The sequence below is a fragment of the Ambystoma mexicanum genome, chromosome 9 (assembly GCF_040938575.1).
Source record: "Ambystoma mexicanum isolate Mex_15411 chromosome 9, UKY_AmexF1_1, whole genome shotgun sequence".
Classification (NCBI taxonomy): domain Eukaryota; kingdom Metazoa; phylum Chordata; class Amphibia; order Caudata; family Ambystomatidae; genus Ambystoma; species Ambystoma mexicanum.
This window is the reverse complement of record NC_090931.1, coordinates 1110395805-1110415565: the sequence shown is the minus strand read 5'-3', so window position 1 is coordinate 1110415565 and position 19761 is coordinate 1110395805. Positions and strand designations below refer to the sequence as shown.

At 47.4% G+C, this 19761-nt stretch overlaps 1 protein-coding gene across 13 annotated transcripts in view; it reads left to right on the top strand.

The window, feature by feature from the left end:
* The window catches only part of FMNL2 (formin like 2), a 798413-nt gene that overhangs the window by 339788 nt on the left and 438864 nt on the right, over positions 1-19761 (top strand). The window lies entirely within an intron of this gene.

Below are 19761 nucleotides of genomic sequence, written 5' to 3'. Positions count from 1 at the left end.
CACCTGCAGGACGCTTAGTTCTCTCCCCCAGGGAGGAGTGTGGGCAGGAAGCTGCCAGTAGCAGAGGACATGCACCAGTGGCAGGGTGTCACTGGGGGCAGGGTGTTGCTGGTGGCAGGGTGTTAGGGCTCCTTCTTCATTCAGCTCCACCAGGCAGGAGTAGTTGGCATTGTCATGCCAGCAGTAGAGGGAGCACACTTGTGACATGGTGTCACTGGGGTCACTTGATAGTCCTTTGCTCCTCCAGGCAGGAGTAGTGCCTTAATGGAGTAGCAACACCCACTCTTCTCCCCTTCAGGCTCCGACAAGGAGCGTATTAAATATCACTGCTGGGCGGCCTGGGTTCTTTATTCTGCAGCGGTGCTTCTCATTCTTTGTCTTCTTCACCTTCACCGCACACGCACCCTGGGGAAAAAGAGCATTTGCACAGCAGGGTGCACTTCAGCTCTTACATTGGAGCTTTACCAATTTCACTGCTGGCTAGCTTGGGAGATGCAGGGGCTTTCAATTTCACTGCTCTGGCCCAAAGCATACACCAATCACTGGCGTGGCCCAGGTCCATAGGAAGGGGCATACTTCATCAAGCTACAAGGTCAGGAGCACTTTCGTTTCACTGCTGCATTGGCCCGGTGATCATACAGCGGCTGCCGGCACAGCTCTCTGCTGGCAGGCAGTGCTATGTCGTGCGAGCGTGCGTGGGCAGCCTCCTCATTTACTTTGCACAGCTCCGACATACAGCATGTTCCTTTTCGTCACCGCCTGATGGCCCGGGATCAACTGTGAGGCTGCCAGCACAGCAAGAGTGCAGAAATGTGCAATGCTGGCCTCCCCATGAGCGCGACAGCCGCATTGTTGAGTGTGTCTTTGCTCCGAGACAGAGCTCATTACTATTCATCGCCAGTGGGGCCGGGGACTTTCTTGGGGCTTTCACTTTCCCAGCTCTGACCCCGGCGCATTTTCCACTTTCTGGGGGGCCCAGCCAGCAGGGACCTGCAGGCCGTGATCACACGGCGTGGACCTACAGGCCAGGGCTGCAGGACTGTGATCACATGGCATAGGCCTACAGGCCCAGAAGGAGATACGTAGACAACACATGTTGCATGGTTGGAGTCTGCAGCCGTTTTGATGCATGTTCCTGCAGTTGCTCCTTTTATTAGCTTGGGCCGTGGCTCATTTTAAAAGGGCATTACACATTGGGAGGGACCCACAGCTTATTTGTTTGTTTGTTTGTTTGTTTGTTTATTTATTTGTATAGCGCTCCTGACCCAGAGGTATATGGGCGCTTAAACATCAAGTTACAGGCAAAGGTAAGGAACATTTGTACAGTTATGAAGCAAATGTATAGTTGACAAGAAAGCAGTTAGTGCAGAGATAATAATAGGCAGTCATAGTAAAGGATACATTCATACAATGGATATGCATACATACATAGTTAGTTATTTGTTGAGTAACCAAGTGATGACCTTAGTTCTGAAAGGTTGGAAGGTGGGGGTGGATTTGATATCCAGTGGAATGGTGTTTCACAGTTGTGAGGCTAGAGCTGGGAAGCTGGATCCACCGGCTCTTTTAAGGGAATATTTGGGCACCGTCAGTTGAAGTGTATTAGAGGATCTAGTGGTTCTAGTATTCTGTCTTAATGTGAATTTGTTGGTTATATAGGGCGGGGCTAGGTGGTTGAGAGTTTTGTAAGTGAGGCAGATGGTTTTTAGGTCTATTTTTTGTTGGATGGAGAGCTATTTGCATGAGATTCTTGTAGCCGAGATATGTTATCTTCTGGGAATATTTAGGGCTGCAGGGAGTGCATTGTTTTGTAGAACTTGCAATTTATTGATTACAGTTTTGTTGGCACCTACATAAAGGCTATTACAGTAATCCAGTTTGGATTGTATTAGTGCTCTGGCTAAAGTGAGGCAGTTGTTGGGGGAGATCAGCGGTCTGCAGGCCCTAATTAGTTTACCAGTGTAGGCAGTGGCTGAGGCGGTCATATTAATTTGTTTGGCGATGTTAGTCTTCGTATCTAGGTAGAAACCAAGGGTTTTTACACTTTTGGCGATGGGAATGGTGTTACCGTCAATGGTGAAGCCGGTGTAGCTGGGACTGAGTTTCCGGATGGAGTTAGGGGAACCGACAAGGAGCAGTTTAGTCTTGCCATCATTCAGGCAGAGGCCATATCTGGCCATCCATGCCTGAATGATAAAGAAGACTTCATTGATCCAGTTGGCGTCCGAGTTGTAATTGTCGGATAAAGTGAGGAGTATCTGGGTGTCATCTGCGTAATTAGTGTAGGTGACACCCAGATGGGCCAGCTTGCAGAATAGGGGCTTTGTAAATATATTATACAAAGTGGGTGAGACACAAGATCCTTGTGGGACACCGCAAGTAATGGGCATGGGGTCGGCCGCTGCTAGGGGTGAGAAGACCTGCATGGTCCTGTTGTCCAGGAAGGATTGGATCCATGTTTCCGCAGAGTGGGAGAAGTGTGCTGCCGATGACAAGTGGTTGTACAGGATTTTATGGTCAACCAGGTCAAAGGCAGCAGAGAGGTCGAGGAGAAGAAGGATGGCAGCCTTACCTTTATCTTTGAGTTCGTCTATCTGGCACTTGAGATCAACAAGGGCCGTTTCTGTCCCATGTGGAGGACGAAAGCCAAATTGGCGAGTTCCTAGTAATTGGGTGTTTCGAGATAATCCTGAATTTGTAGATGGGCCACTCTGTCAAGAATTTTTAGTAAGAATGGGACAGTGGTAATGGGTCGATAATTCGTGGGTATATCTGGGTCGGGAGTGTTTTTTTTTAGCAGTGGTAGGACCCAGGATTGTTTCAGATTACTAGGGACCGAGTTATTGGAGAATGACAGGTTTATTAATTTGGTAATGAAGGGGAGAGATCCCTGGCTGCATCTTTTATGATCTGTGTGGGGCAACTGTCCCCCTTACAGTTTGAAGGTTTCAAAGATGCTATAATTTTTTGTACTTCAGGTATGGATACCTTTTTGAAAGTAAAGCCTGAGCAAGTGGCGGTAGGTGGAGGAAGGGTGGAACTGGAAGTGGTACCATGAGTGACTTGTTGACGTTTGTTGTCAATTTTAGTTTGGAGCCCTGAAATTTTGTTAGCAAGGGCATTCTGGATCCCTGTGCACTATGGTTTATCCTTTGTGCAAGTATCAGTGGGAGGAGTGGGGTTTTCTAATTCCTTAGGATGTTAAAGAGCTCCTTTGTGCTAGAGCTTGCCTGAGAGATCCTGGAATTGAGAGATTGTTTCTTAGCGCGTGTAATCTCATTTTTGTAGAGAGTGGAGATATTGGTGAGATTAGTTCTGTTATTTACTGAAGGGACTGATTTCCATAGTGATTCAAGTTTACCTTTTTGTTGACGGAGAAGTTTGAGCTCCGGGGTGTACCACGTATTCAGGTGCGCTTTTGGTTTCCCTTTGCGCATTTTTAGTGGGGCAATGATGTCGATGGCTTTAGCCATGGAATCATTATAGACGTTGACCAGTAGGTTCAAGTCAGTTGTAGCTGGTAGTGCGTTCAGAATAGGGGTCACCAAGGGTATTAAGGCTTCCGCTGTGATGTTACTCTTTTTCCTAGTTGGGCAGGCCGGAGCAATAACAGGCCTTTTATGCAGTAAATTGCTAGTATTAATTTCGAATGGGAGGAAGTGGTGATCAGTCCAGGGTCCTTCAGGGTAATGTTGCAGTTAAGGGCGGTTACCCAGTCAAGGATTCTGCCCTTTGAGTGGGTGGGTTTGGAGCAGAGTTGTTGTTGGCCATGCTCCTCTAATGCCATGGCCAGGGCAATGGCTGGGGTGTCGAGAGGGTCATTAAACCCAAGATTGAAGTCTCCAAGTATAATCATTTGTGCTGAAGGTTTGGAACTTTCGGCAACTAGTGAGGTGATGTTTTCCTCAAATGAGCCAGGAGGGCACGGGGGTCTGTAAATTAGATGCATCATGATAGTGCTCTTAGGGGAAGTTTGTAATTTGACTGTGAGAAGCTCACATGATTTGAGTGGAGGAGAAGAGGCTAGTCTAATATCAAGCGAGGACTTAAAGATGATAGCTACACCACCTCCTCAAGCGTTAGGTCTATCTACTCTGAGGATGGTGTAGTTATCAGGGATAGCTAGGGTAAGAGATGGTCCTGCAGCATCATGCAACCAGGTTTCGGTCACAGCGAGGAAGTCCAGGTTGTTAGTTAGAATAATGTCGGCAACTTCTATGGAACGGGCGACTAATGATCTAACATTTAGAAGAGCTCCTTTTGGTGTAGGAGGGGTGGAATTGATAGGTGTTACAGTGTGATTGTTAGTCTTGTCGGGTAGTTTAGCTGGGTGTTTGCTAGTTCTGTGGTGGGTTCTGGCACCAAGTCTATTGTTCCGATTGGTAGGGATGCGGGTAGTGGTTTGAGAGACAGTTAGGTCAGAAGTTATGGAGGGGCTGTAGTCAAGGGTAGGGCAGAATGCTCTCCTGTCGGTAGAATTCTGCTTGGAGATATCTGAATTCTTATTGGCTAGGACATCAGAAAAGTGTGCGTGGCCATAGGTAGGATAGGCGGATTGTGAGACCGGGAGGAAAGCTGGTGTGGTAGGCAAGAATGGTGTGGGGCAGATGATAGGGTAATGTCTTGGGCAGGCAGGTCTGGCTAGACCATTTTTATGGGCTATGTAACTATTACCAATGCATGGTATGTTGCTTTGCATGACACAAAAGGGGCACATGATCACGGTAAGGCAGAGTAGCATGATAAGGACGCTAGGGCCGGGGTACCGTGCAGAGGATTGGAGAATAAGGGGCATCGGTGATAAAGGGTAGTGCCAGATAGCACCAGAGTCAGAGGGTTAAAAGAGGCTTAAAAGGGCAATATACATGGGAGGGTCACACATCACAGCCAGGACCCTATTCTTCAGCCCCTGCACTGCTGATAAATGAGGAGGCCATTCAGGAGGACTGAAGCATGCCTTTTAGGCAGATACGGAAATTGAGTGGACTATATGCCCTGTAAGTTACTGTATGTTACTGTGAATATAGTCACTATCCTCTAATGGACATGTTTTTCTATCCTGGGCTTCAGTGACATCCTTGTTGTGCCTGGAAACCTGTCCACAATCCAATTTATTTTGTTGATGTTCTTTCCTGTTGGTGTATGTTGCTGCCAGAGCCGGCCTTAAGGACAGCAGCGCCCTGGGCGAATTGGCGCCCCCCCTTGCCCAGCGCGCCCCCCTGGTTAACAGGGGCCGGGGCAGAAGGGGGCAGGCCAGGAGGGGCCACTTTTTTTTTTTTAACCTCCTCGCTCCAGCGAGGAGGTTAAATAGGGCGCGTTAGCACCCTATTGCCATCGAATGAGCCTGCCGCTGCGGGTTAATTCAGTGACAATGATGCGCCTGCCATGCCTTCTGCCACTACGCCAGCTCGGGGGAGCCCTTGAAAGTCTCCCCCGAGCTGGCATGGTGGGGGGCTAATGGCGCCTTTTCTTGTGAAAAGTGCCGGCGGCAGAGGGGCGCATTTAAATGCACCCCCCGTCGCGGGCACATTTTACAGTAAATGGCCGCCTGCTGTGCCTTCTCCCACAACACCAGCTCGGGGGAGCCCTTGAAAGACTCCCCCGAGCTGGCGTGGCGGGGGCAAAAGGCACCCTGGGGGGCGTGGCGCCCCGGGCGGTCGCCCGGCTCGCCCCCCCCTAGGGCCGGCTCTGGTTGCTGCTTAGGGTTTAAGAGGACCAGGCTAGCCGATTTCCCAGTGTATTAGTCAATTACATTATTTCTTGTGTGATATGCTGGACAGAAAATGTAAAGGGATACATTAATTTTTGCTACATATTCGTCTTTTAAATTGTATATTATATATTTTATATTTTAGTCTTGTAAATTAGAGGGAGTTAATACTTAATTCATACATACAAAACGTGGATCGGTTCAAAAGAAGTTGGGGGTTGCAACCTGTATTGACCTGTTTTGATTTCATATGGTTTCCCAACTTGTTAGCCCCCTCAATTTGTTTATCCAATTTAAGGCACTGATTGGGCAGTATTCTGTATGTATAAGATGATTTGCACGAATAATGTGCATGCACAGGCAATAACAGGCATGGCGAAAACAAAGCGGGGAGAAGAGCAGCTGTGCTCGTGAACATTCGAGATGTTGGCTCATTTTACGCGTCGAGGGCTGGAAGGGTGGGGGGGGTCACACAGGAAGTGGCGAAATGATCACTACATAACATTATTTCCTGCAAGGCGGTATCTAGGGAATAACCGCCTTTTTTCCTTCACTGCAGCCTAGTTTGTGTGGACACTGCACGCTGTGGAGCGGGCACGCAGCTTGTCCTCGCGAGAGCGGATGTGGAGCCAGTGGCGCAGACCCCTAGGAGGCCCTGGTTCTTGGCAGGCCGCGGACGCTCTCATTTCCTCCCCCGTGCGATGCTGCTCAATCGCAGCCTCTTAAAAGCCTCTGACCTCTGTGTTCGTGCATTGCACGTGTCAGGCTGAGGTTTTGACCTAATGTAGAAAGCTGTCTCGCGCACAATTATGAAACTAGTTCCCAAAAAGTCGGTGCCCAGTGGATTCTTGCGGCTACTGTTAATGCAGTAATATGTGCCAGAAAACACATTATCTTAGAGAGGGCTAAATAAAACAACACAAAAACGCTGACCAGTTACTGAAGCCGGCTGCCACGCATTAACCTCCCCTATGCTCTCCCAGCTCTTAATGTACCCATTGCTCCACCATCCTTCACAGCAGGAAGAGCTGCGTTCTAGTGGTTAAACTGGATGGAGCACGGAGACAGTCTGTAATCATTCCTTAGTTCCCTACTTGCCACGTTTTGTGATCCTAGGGAAATAATGTACCTCTTGTGCCTCTGTTCCCTTCTATAGGGCACTTTCCGAAGCAGACCTGCAGCAAGGCAAAACAAGCATTGGCAATGCCAACACTTTGGGCTTTTTTGTAGGCATGGGATAGCCACTTGCCAGGTATTAACTGGTCATTTATGGTAGCAGGTGCAAAATAGTGTGAGTACCCGGGCATCTAACAGCAGTGCCTGGCAAATTCCTAATACTTGTACTCAAGCCAAAACTGTTAGCTGTGCCAATGCTTGTTTTTAACAGGACTTCAGTGAAGGACACGCATAGTACCTATAAATATAGTTGCTGAAGGAAGACCTGGTTAAGACATTTTTATTACACCAGTAGTGTGTTTACAGCTTCAATTAAGTCATTAACTCTCAGAAAACTGATTTGAAAAAACAGGGGCATGTACTATGAGTGAAAAGTGTGATGGTAAGGCTTGATTAAAGGGAGCTCAAAGAGTTCCAATGAGGAGGTCTTTTGGGCGGGGAGGGATAGGAACTGGGTGGAAATGGCCATAGGGATGATCATGGCGGTGGGCAAACAACACCTTCAAACTTTGTGTCCCCCATATGCCATTTTTCCTCTATCTGTACTATAATGCAATAGTTTCGGCATATAGGTGGCACTCCCACCTACTAGCGCAACCCAAAAAGTAGACATTTGTTGGACATGACTGCTCTCTGTGTACATGAGAGGGCAGTGAAAGAGGCAACTGCTTGGGGAAAAGCATTGTGCATTCAAAAGCATCAATAGCCCCCCAATAGAAATCATCCATAAGCGTGGTTTGTCGATGCTCCTAATAGCGACATAGGATTGCAACATAGTGCCTAGGGAGCAGGAAAGACCATTAGGATAGGAGGAGAGAGCAAGATGGCTGATGTTCTCCAATGTATATCTATTTTTGGCACCTCACTGTGAACCTTACACAATTAGTGTGTGTCTGCCTTTTGTGCATGTTTTTGGCGTGGGGCTACTACGTAAAAGAAATATGAATATGCATTTTAATAATAATATAGTCTGTGTAATAGCAGTAGACACGCTTCAGACAAGGCATGTAGGATCAACAGGCAAGTGTTAAAGTGTGTGGATAAAATTTAGCGGATGGATGTGCAGCCAGCTGAAACTGGGAGAGCGGTGAGGTGTTGCAGTGCGACCTTTGTCTCGTTTCACATTACATCATCACTTAAAGCTTGCCCATGAAGGAAGTGTGACAGATTAGGTGGCCTCAAGCTCAGAGGACAAAGCCTATGGAACAATGGTCTGCAAGGTAAAGGACTATAGCTCCCCACACTCGGCACAGCAGCAATGTTACAGAATCTCAAAGTAAGCTGCTCGTTGGTGCTTCTTCGGCCGCCATCATCCGCAAGAAATCACTGAAATGAAACGCTAGCGCAGTGCAGGTGCACAATGTGCTCCCCTGCACCAGTGGTTGAAGTCGGCGGGGCGGTTGGGAGCACTGCTCCTCTAACTTTTTTTATTACATTCTACTGTTCCTATACTTTTATTTTAAAAAGAAACCGTTCCAGCATGGTTTCGTTTTAAAATAAAAGTGTAGGAAGAAGTTGAAACGTGCACTTCAGTGCACTGCACAGAAAGTTCCCTTAAACAGCAGGTGCATGTGTTTGTGGGTTTGTATTGTGCGTGGTGATGGGGTTTTTAGGGTCTGGGGGCAGGCCAGTAGGGAACATTGTTCCACTACCTATTTCTTACACTTTAACCACTGCCCAGCACCCAATATTCAGTTGCTCTCAGCTCGAGGAGTGTGTATGTTTCTAAGCAGCTGGAATCGCAGGGGCTTACACCACATTTTGCGGGGCCGGGGGTGCTACCTGTCTTTTGTGTTATACCCCTGTTGCAGTTCCATACATCCAATTTTTGCCAAACTTGAGGGAGTCTCCACAGCTGGGAGACAAACTTTAAGATGCAAATTTTTAACATGAACTTCCCCGAATTCTATAATTATACCCTTATAAGTAACCTAATTGAAAACCTCATTGATCTCAGTTATAGTAAGGGCACAAAGAGAAGACCTTCCATAGAAATGTATGCTGCAAAAGAAACAATTTCATGTTTTCGTGTAAGGAGTTTTTAGAGCAATCGTAGATAAGAGATTTCATGGCACGGTGTGAGAATGAACACACCATTGTAGAGGAGCAGAAGACGTCATCTCTAGTGCCTGCCCCCTCACCTCCGTCATACAGAGACCACTGTAGTATTGCGTAGTGCCTTATGGTCGCCCAGAGACCACTGTATTATTGCGTAGTGCCTTATGGTCGCCCAGAGACCACTGTAGTATTGTGTAGTGCCTTATGGTCGCCCAGAGACCACTGTATTATTGCGTAGTGCCTTATGGTCGCCCATAGACCACTGTAGTATTGTGTAGTGCCTTATGGTCGCCCAGAGACCACTGTATTATTGCGTAGTGCCTTATGGTCGCCCAGAGACCACTGTATTATTGCGTAGTGCCTTATGGTCGCCCAGAGACCACTGTAGTATTGTGTAGTGCCTTATGGTCGCCCAGAGACCACTGTATTATTGCGTAGTGCCTTATGGTCGCCCATAGACCACTGTATTATTGCGTAGTGCCTTTATGGTCGCCCAGAGACCACTATATTCTGACATCCTCTAGGCAACTAGCGCCTTGCACTACTAGAACCATCGCTGCTCAGTCTCGCCTCCCTCCACGTGCACTACAGAGTATTCCAGCATGCTACCAGGGCTGCACCACCAGATTAGCACACTACTACTCATAGGCGCACTCCTCGCCAATGCAATATATGAACGACACTATCTACACTCGTGCTTACCTAGCCCCAGCATCATGATGCAGTCCAACACAAATTCGACACCTCACCCCAGCCCCAACACCGCGCATCCTCACACCTCTACACCTAATAGCTGCACCAGACTGTGCAGACTGAGGACACGCACACTACCTAGGTCCTTCTCATCGCAACACATCCCAGCATCACTCAGAAACTATAGATTAGGTTCTCGCACATCTGTCTCTCACAACTTTGTGGGTAGGATTCCCCACATCCCCACACCGTGTTCCAACCACACACCCACCACTATACCATCCACCCCACCCAACTTCAAGCTGAAAAAACAAACGAAACAGCGGCCTCCCAACAGAAGTCAGGTAGCACCTACACTCAAATGCGCATTACTTAACACTCGATCGCTCACTGCCCATGCCTTAGAAATCAACGAGCTCATCTCCAGCTTCGACCTAGATCTGCTAGCCATCACAGAGACTTGGCTGCATGAAGCCTCAGGCCCCGCCATTACCCTAGCTGTACCAGTAGGCTACTCCATCCTTAGACAAGACAGACCTACAAAATCAGGGGGAGGGGTTGCCATAATCTATAAAGACATCCACCATATCAGGCCCACACCCCACACATGGGAAGGGAATGCAGACATACTATCGGCCAAACTATCCCTCTCTCACAACAACACCATTAACATTCACGTCATCTACCGGCCTCCAGGACTCCCAACCGATTTTCAAGGGCAAATCACGCATATTCTCAGCGAAAACCTAAAAAAATCCACCAAAACCTTACTCCTAGGTGATCTTAACCTAGGCTATAATGACCCAAAGGACAAAACAGCAACCTCCTTCCTCAAGGACCTCTCCAACCTAGACTTCACACAAAAAATCCTGTCACCCACCCACTCCAAAGGCAGAACTCTTGACTGGCTGGCCGACCATAACTGTAACTCCTCTATCACATCCAACACATTCCTCCCTTGGACAGATCACAGCTGCATACAATTCTCTATCCCTACGTTACCTACCAGAAAAACACCAGTACATAAATCCGCCACCCTAGCCAGAAGCTCCAAAAAGTTAACTGCAGACAATCTACTCCCCCTTCTCAACACCCCATGCCTCGCCCCTCCTTTCCCTCAAGATCCTAACATCCTAGCAGACATACTCAAGGATACGCTCACCAATGCTATAAACTCCATCGCTCCTCTAGAAGAGAAAAAAGAAAAAAAATCCTTCCACTCAAACGCATGGTTCACAGAGGACCTCCAAGCTCTGCGTGACAAAAAGCGCCAAGCACTTAAAAACTGGCAGGCCAACCCATGCGACATCACCAAAGACTTATTCAAAGTCACTGCAAAAAAATACAAAACCGCCATCTTCAATGCCAAATCTGAATCATACAACCGTCGAATACTAGACTCAAAGTGCCACTCAAGAGAACTCTTCTCTATCTTTAAAGAGCTCACAGTGCCTCCCACTTCCTCTGACGAGATCATCAAGGATGAAGGCTGGTGCAACAGTATCCAAGCCGCCATGCTCAACAAAATAGACCTCTTACAAAACAAAATCCGCGACCACTACAATACCTTGCCAAAACAGAGTCGACACTTAGATTCCCAATCCCATAGCAAAACCACTAACATTCCCAAATTTGCCTTTAAAGAAGTTTCAGAACTAGAAGTCCTGGACATACTGAAACATCTGAAACCATCGACTTGCAAAGCCGATACATGCCCCCCTAAATTAATCAAGGACTGCGCTGAACCACTTGCCCCAATCATTACCGCATTCATTAATGCCTCATTCAAGTCCTGCTCTGTCCCAGACAGTCTTAAAGAAGCCTGGGTGCGCCCACTTCTAAAAAAGCCCACTCTCGACCCCACGATGCCTAACAATTACAGACCTATAACAACTGTCCCCTTCCTTCTCAAGATTCTAGATAAAGTGGCACACAGCCAAATCCAACTATACCTCGAATCTAACTCCATCCTAGGCACCAGACAGTCAGGCTTCCGCAAAGGTCATGGAACAGAGACTGCCTTGCTGGACCTAAAAAACCAAATAACCAAGATATTGGACAAAGGTAAACCCGCCCTTTTACTTCTCCTCGACCTCTCTGCGGCATTCGACCTAGTGGACCACAAGACCCTCACCTCACACCTCTCCCACTCCGCACATTTCTCTGACCAAGCCACCTCCTGGATAACCTCATTTCTTGAAGGGAGGGCCATGAAAGTCTTTTCAAACATTTCGAGCGCAACACCATCCATAATACACTGCGGTGTCCCTCAAGGCTCCTGTACAGCACCTACGCTTTACAATCTATTCACTAAGCCCCTATTCGAGAAACTTGATGCACTTGGGATTGCCTACACCAACTACGCCGACGACACCCAAGTGCTCCTCCCTCTATCAGGCTCATACCACAAAGACGCCCTAGCTCTAAAACTCATATATGCCACCATTCAAGCCTGGATGGCCACTAACGGCCTATGTCTTAACGGGGATAAGACTGAAATCCTTATCCTCGGCCAAAAATCCACACTGGCCAGGCTAGACAGCTGCTATGCCAATTTCAACATCGACAACTGCACTATCCCAGTCCTATCCTCTGTGAAAACGCTAGGGGTCTACATTGATGCAACCCTGTCCATGGACAAACAAGTTAGTGCCATTGTCTCCGCATCTGCACTAAGCACTAAACTCATCAACGCCATTAAACCATTCCTTTCCAAAGAAAACTGCCTTTCAATAGCAAGAGCTACCATAGGCGCTAAACTTGACTATTGCAATGCACTTCTAGCCGGCACCTCTGAAAAAAACCTAAACAAACTCCAGGTCGCCCAAAATAACGCTCTAAGAGCAGCATTAAACATCTCCAAAAGGGACCACATCTCACTGGCAAGGCAATCAGTTCACTGGCTCCCTGTCAAAGAACGCATCACCTTCAAGGTACTGACTACTACCCACAAATGTATCCACCACACTGCACCATCATATCTCTCAGACACCATTCTCAGACAGACCTCATCCAGACCTACCAGACTCTGCTACACTAACCAACTCACTGTACCACGCATCCACAAGATTACAGCCGGGGGGCTGGGTTTCCCCTACATAGCACCAAAACTTTGGAATAATCTCCCCCACGCTCTAAGAGCAGAAGGCTCCCTCACAGCGTTTAGAAAAAAACTCAAAACCTCTCTCTTTAACTAAAATTCCTCTACCTACTGCCATTCAGGCACACACTGCTAACTATTGCTACTGCCCAAACTGTATGCATGTATGCCTCTGTATGCTGTAACTAAGACGCGCTTTCCCTGTAACCAGCGCTATTCTGTAACCAGCGCCACGATGCCTCAGGGCTGATTCTGTGCGCTTAACAAATGCGAATAAATAAATAAATAAATAAATACTGGAAGCAAAGCAGGAAGACTCTGTGCATGACACCAGGTATCATCCCAATACTGCACCGTAGATATGAGAGACGTTATGCACTCAGACAACGACTGCAGTGAATGTACCCTAGTACTGATGTTGTGGAAGGATGTCAGCATAGAGCATTGGACATAGAAGAGCTATAAATGAAGTCATATCATAGTAAAGTGATATCATGGAGAGAAGATACTAAGGGGTACTGAAACGAAATACAAATTCTCAAAGAATGATAATGTAATTGAAGTAACAAGAGAAAAATGTATGCAGAGACTAAGGAGCCATGTATGCAAAGAAGATGGGTAACCAGATGAGTAGTGATGGTATATACTCAGAAACGCAAGGTAGATGAGATCAATAGAAGCTTGCTTCAGTAGAAACTATACCTTGAGGAAAGCGGTCATGATAGGAAGATAGACATTGGATCGTGTCAAAACTACCTCAGAGACAAGCCAGGGCCGCAGATCAGAAACTCTGCAGAAAACAGCTTCATGCAAGAAACAAAGAACATCTGTTTTGCTGAGATGAAGGATGACACATGAAGTACAAAGATAAGCTATGATTGAAGGGCACATTACTCTTAGATTAAGCGGAAGCGAAAACATTTGGAAATGCCTAGTATTGGACAATCAAAGTAGAAGAACCAAGTCTCCAGAGGCAAAGAGGAGTAATAGCACCTAGCATAATTAAATCAAATAACAATAAAAAAAGGTCAAAATTGACAAATTCGTGGTCTACTGACACGTGGTGCAAGACTCAAAAACAAGGTCTATACACAAGTGTTTTAAGGCACAACGAGGCAAGGGAGGGGGAACAGAGGGAAGACAGACAACGATCTTACTAGGCTAGGTGACATTCAGATTGCGCAAGTGCAAAGGAGGGGGAAGGAAAGTGCAGGGGGGAGGGGAAAGTGCAGTACATGGTATAATAAATAGCAAGATAAATAAAAGAACGGCCAGCTGGTGGTAAGTGCAGACCTAAGTGCTGGTGGGGGGACTGTAGGCATACAGAAACAGTCCCCATGTGCAGGGGTTGCCAGGGAGGCAGTGCAGGCATGAAACTGGCAGGGCTAGGGCCCGAGATCAGAAGGGTGGCCAGGTAACCCTGCAGTATCAAAATAAGCAGGACTTCAGCAGGAGAGAGGGGGAGAGAAAGCAGAAGCAAAGAGGAAGGTTTTAAGGTGCTTCTGGAACTGAAGATGGTTCTCCTCGAGTTTCAAGGAAGCAGGGAGGCTGTTCCAGATGGAGGCCCAAGTTGAGGAGAGAGATCTACCACCAACTTGTTGCTTGGAGAAGCAACTGACCCTGAGGGAGTTAGAGGCAGATGAGCGAAGAGCTCGAGAGGGAAGATATTTAGGAAGAGAGAGTTGAAGGTATTGAGGCCCCAGGCACCAGAAGGCCTTGTGGACGATGCAGAGGGTTTTGAACTTAATCCTCGCCGCCACTGGAAGCCAGTGCAGAGATTTCAGTCCTGAAGAGATAGGATCCCTGGGCTTGAGGTTAAGACAAGTCTTGCAGTCCTGTTCTGGATGAGTTGCAGAGGGCCTAGAGTAGAAGCAGGAAGATTTAGAAAGAGGCTGTTGCAATAGTCCAGCCTAGAGAGAACCAGGGCTCTGGACACAGTGAACTTCTGGGGGAAGGAGAGGAAGGGAAGAATACCTCTGAGGAGGTGCAACTGGTAGTTTGACTTCTTAAAGACATCAGAGATGTGAGGAGAGAAAGAGAGTGTGGAGTCGAAGATGACCCCAAGGTTTTTAGCCTTGCAGGTGGGAGCAGGAGGAGGGCCAAGAGAGGCTGGCAGAGGGTGACAGGAAAGGGGGGAGCAGGTGTGCCGATGAGGAGAATCTCAGTGTTACTGGCATTAAGGCAGAGGTCATTGGCGACACACCACTCCTGGATAGCAGACAGACAGTCAAAGATGAGGGACGGGGAAGAGGTGGCCGGAGGTAGCATGAAGATGAGTGTCATCAACATAGCACTGAAAGCTGGGGCACAGAGCGGCAATGCGGTGGGCAAGGAGTGCCAGGTATTGGGTGAACAGCCAGGGAGAGAGGTTTGACACCTGGTGGTCACCACAGGTAGAGAAAAAGATAGCAGAGGGGAAGGACCCAAGTTGGACCTGGGAGAGTCGGTCAGAGAGGAAGGAAGTCAGCCACACCAAGACCTGAACAGTGATACCCAGGTTATCACAGAAACAATTAAGCAGGATGGCATCGTTGACAGTGTCAAAGGCAGAAGAGAGAGCAAGCAAGATGAGGACACAGGGGGTGTTAGAGTCAAGGTTGGAGAGCAGGTCTTCACGGATGTTCAGGAGAGCAGTTTCCCTGCTTCTGGCAACTCTGAAGCCAGACTGATGGTCGTGAAGACAACCAACAGATTCAGTGTGGAGATTAAGCTGGGAGATGGCCAGTTTCTCCAGGAGCTTGTGAAGGAAGGAAGTGATGGAGATTGGGCGATAGTTACCTGGACAGGAGGGATCGGCAGAGGGTTTCTTAAGAAGAGGGTGCACAAGGGAGTGCTTCAGGGGGGATGGGAAGACTCCAGTGGCGAAGGAGTGGTTGCAGAAGTCAGCCAGAGCAGGAGCCAGGGTGTCAATGTGGTCCTTGATGGTTTTGGTGGAACAGAGGTGAACCTGTTTTGACAAGACCTTCATAGATCGGACTTGTCTAGAAATCTCGTCAGCGGAGAACAGGGGAAAGGCAGAGAAGGAGGGAGGAGAGGTGGCTGCGGAAGGGCCAGAGGAAGAGCAGGGAGTATAGGGAGGGAGGGGAGAAGAGGAGAGTGAGGACAGGATCTCCTGAGTCTTAGAGATGAAATGAGAAGCCAGTGCCGTGCAGAGGGCCTGGGAAGGGACAGGAGAGGTAGAGACTGCGGCAGGATTGGCCAGTTCATTGTAGATTTTAAAGAGTTCAGCTGAGTTGTTAGATGCCACAGAGACGTGGGCTTGGATATGAGCTCTCTTCTTGGTGAGGACAGAGAGCCGGTATTGCCTTTGGAGCAGGCGGCAGGCCAGTTTGTCAGAGGATGTACAAGAAGCACGTCATTTCCTATCGGCCACCCTGCACTTGTGTTTTAGGGTGATGAGGTCTGAGTCGTACCAGGAGTTGCACTTGGCTTTGGGCTTCAGGCGGATCCTCATGACAGGGGCAAGGATATCAAGAGAATCAGATATAACAGAGTGGAGCATGGAGAGGGCTGTGTCAGGGTGAGAGTCAGCCACAGGGTGAGTGGGGGGTGAGAAAGTGGTGGCGAAAGCCTCAACTGATATGCGCTTCATGGGTCGGATGACCAAGAAGGTAGGTGGCACTTTATTATGATGATTCCATTCTGCGCATATGATACGCTCCAAGGTGCTACTGCACACCATGTAGTAATTATATTTAGGAAATAGCGAAATTCTCACTGCTCTTCTGAGGTGCCAATACCATAAAGGTGTGATGCCCGAGTTTTTCTTGAAAAAAGCAGGAACATGGCAAAGGAGGAGCAGTACTTGAGTACAAACAGGGGCCCAAGGCTATGTGGGCAAAACTAAGAACCTTAACCCTTTGACTTCCATTGTAAAAATCCATTCTACCTGAAATGTGAGAATAGAATAAGTCTTTTCAGCTAAAAAGATGCATGCCCAGTAGCCATCCCTAGAAGTTCACCTCTAGTGCAGAGCCACAGACAAATGCATTGCACGCTTACAAATAGGCCCACTCTCACATTTCAGGCAGAAGGATGTTTTCATGCATTTTTAAACCCACTTGAACTTGTATGATGTTTGCTAAACATGCCCTAATGCTTCAATCTGAAGGATATTGTACTGTACTGCACAGATGAGCCTTAATGAGGGTGAAATGTATATAAGTAGTTGCCTGCATCCTTGAGAGCTATCTGTTTTTGTTTTGGGTTGATATAACTATGTATAAAACAGAGCAACCATCTAAGACAACGGTCATTTTCTGGATCAAAAGGCAATCTTCTGATCTAAATTGCACACCCACAATTCATTGCTTGGGGGTTCTGACCTGGAGGTGAACTTTCAAGGTGGTTATTGGTTGGTGTTGTGGCATTTGTGGTCTTTTAGCTAAAATGGCATATTCAATGTCTAAATACAACCTAAATTGGGGTATTGGGGAAGATCTGTATCAGGGCATCCTAGGTGGTCAAAGAGGGTGGGCAGAGTATGGGTTCAATCTCAGTTGATCAGAAAATGTGAAGCTGGCAGAGCAAAAGAGCCACATGATAACTTCTGCAGGCTCCACTGGGCGGTCTAGCCGGAGCATTCTGCATGATCAGCAAGCATTTAGTGAGGTACTCTGTGCATCTAGGGTGCAGAGAATGTCCAAAATCCAGTTATGAAGAGGTGCTACCGCTAGCAATCACAATCAGATTTGTTTCAGAAGAGGAGCGGAAGGCAAGAATATTGCTCAAGATGCACAGATGAAGCAGCAGGTGCTAGTCACCGATTCACCTGTATGTTCAGAGACAAGAGGCTAGTGAGCCCCTTACACAGGGGACCATTAAGAGAGCGGTGCCCATGTCCGGAACCAGAAGGAGATATACACTTTGCCCATTGCAGTCCTTTAAAGAAAATGTCACCGAATATCAAGGAAGAAACTGAATCCTTGGGTGTACATATTTAAATAGAGGAACACCCACCATTTTAGCATCAGTAGCTAATGAATAATGCTGTTATCTAAAGGCAATGCAGCTTCTCGATCCTCCCTAAAAGAGATCGAGATACTGGGGATGAGAAATAAAGCAAAATAAGTGTCCATGAATTAAATGTTCTCTATTTGGGTTCTAAGCAGCTTCTTAGCACCAACCAATATCGAATTGTGTGACAGCACAGGGCTAGGCTCGGGGAACATCTGAATAGTAAAATCCATTTCAACACAGCCATGTGCATTACCCACCACAATATTCATAAGAAAGTGAGTTCCACCAAAGCAAGCTCACAAGCTACCGCCTCACCAGAATCCTCAGATCAGGCTCCACACAGACCTCCTGGTAGTCCCCCCTTTCAAATTTTCCAGATTAGGAGGAGCCTGTTTCTAGGTCCTTGCACCCACTTTCTGGAACTCCCTCCCCTCAGTCTTTGCCTCATAGAGGATCACCTGGCCTTCAGGAAATCCCTCAAATCCTGGCTGCCCCATTCTTCCTGATCTTCCATGCTTCCTGCGCCAACTCCTACCACTTGCCCACAGGCTTCATCCAACAGTCCCCCCCGCACACTCTGCCCTTTGTCAGCCACCAGCCTCTTTTCTCCTTTCATCCACTTTGCTCTACCATCTCCAACCCCTCGTTGAGGGCCGTCAGCAACACATGGAGGACTCAGGAAGTTATTCCAGTAACTTGCATTTGGAAAGAATCTTGACAGTGGGCCGGGTATTGCACTCATATGGGCTTGGATGATGGCCAATGCATTGCACTCAATATGCACCGTCGAAAAATCACTCTGGTCATCCTGGAGGAGTACAATCAGGCACTTCGGATCTCTCCGTCGCGGTTGGCACTGCATGTAACTATAAAGCACATCAGGGTGGGCCATGCCACTGCATGTAATCAAGAAATGGTGACCTTGTCCGCACTAGAAGGAACTAGGGATAGCCATTTTTCACTCTAAGAACCTCTCAGAAGGTGAGTATTATGTATTTGTCTAGCACTTAAATAGTCTGTGAAACATAGCAGTGCTCCTTGTACATAGAGGAACCCAGGATGTAGATGTTGTTGTTTGCGCAGCTAACCCATTTTCTCCTCTTGCACACCTTTGCAACTTAGCAGAAGGCACAGGCTCACTCCACACACCTTGCACTCACATATAACAACCACTATTGCACAACACGTCTGCCATAAGAATAAAGCAACCTTTAACAACAAACATTCACTGTAGCTTCCCACATTACTCTCTATCTCCATAAACACAATCTTACTCCTTTAGTTCATAGTATATCTCAGCCACGTCCATCCGCACTCCATTCAGACCTGAGTGACAAGCCGGGTCTTGCCCACCCTCACATAACTTGAATGGCTTAAATGCATACACGCATAATATCACCTCCCAATTTTCCCAAACTTTTGGACCCGTCCCTCAGAGGGCGTTCAACCAACAGCGCGTTGGGACCATAATAATTATAGTGAAAGGTGCTATACAAATGACTGAATGAACAGCAAATGAATATTCAGATCACCTCCATAGAATGTCCTTATTTGTAAATTTGTCTGATGCATATTCATTGCAGGTATACTGAAAACCTGACTGGATCTTGCTGTTCGCAGGTCCAACCCTAATGCCATTTATCACTCTACTGAAGTTTTGGCATTCGTCAACATCCTGCTTCGGGGCTTGACATATGTGACAATGTAAACAACGGCTCTTTTGACATTTCGTTTAAAGATGCCATTAATATGCACAGCGCAGTTTGAGGTAAATGATGGTTACCATGGTCGACTTTTTCATAATGTTGCCATGTGTTACATAAATAGAAAAAGAAACGTGTGTTACAGGGGAGAAACTAAGGCTCGTATTTGAGGTTAATTGTGGGAGTAGTGGGAAGAAAATAGAGACTGCTTAGCTTTTTCTGCCGAGTAACTGGCGCTAAACATAGGAGGCATTGAGTAAACACGGTGAGAGTAATACAGATGAGATGGCTCTGAAATGCTATGGACAACCTGACCCTGGCAGACAGAAGAGCGTGCCAGGGCGAGAGGGAGGAGTGCGCGT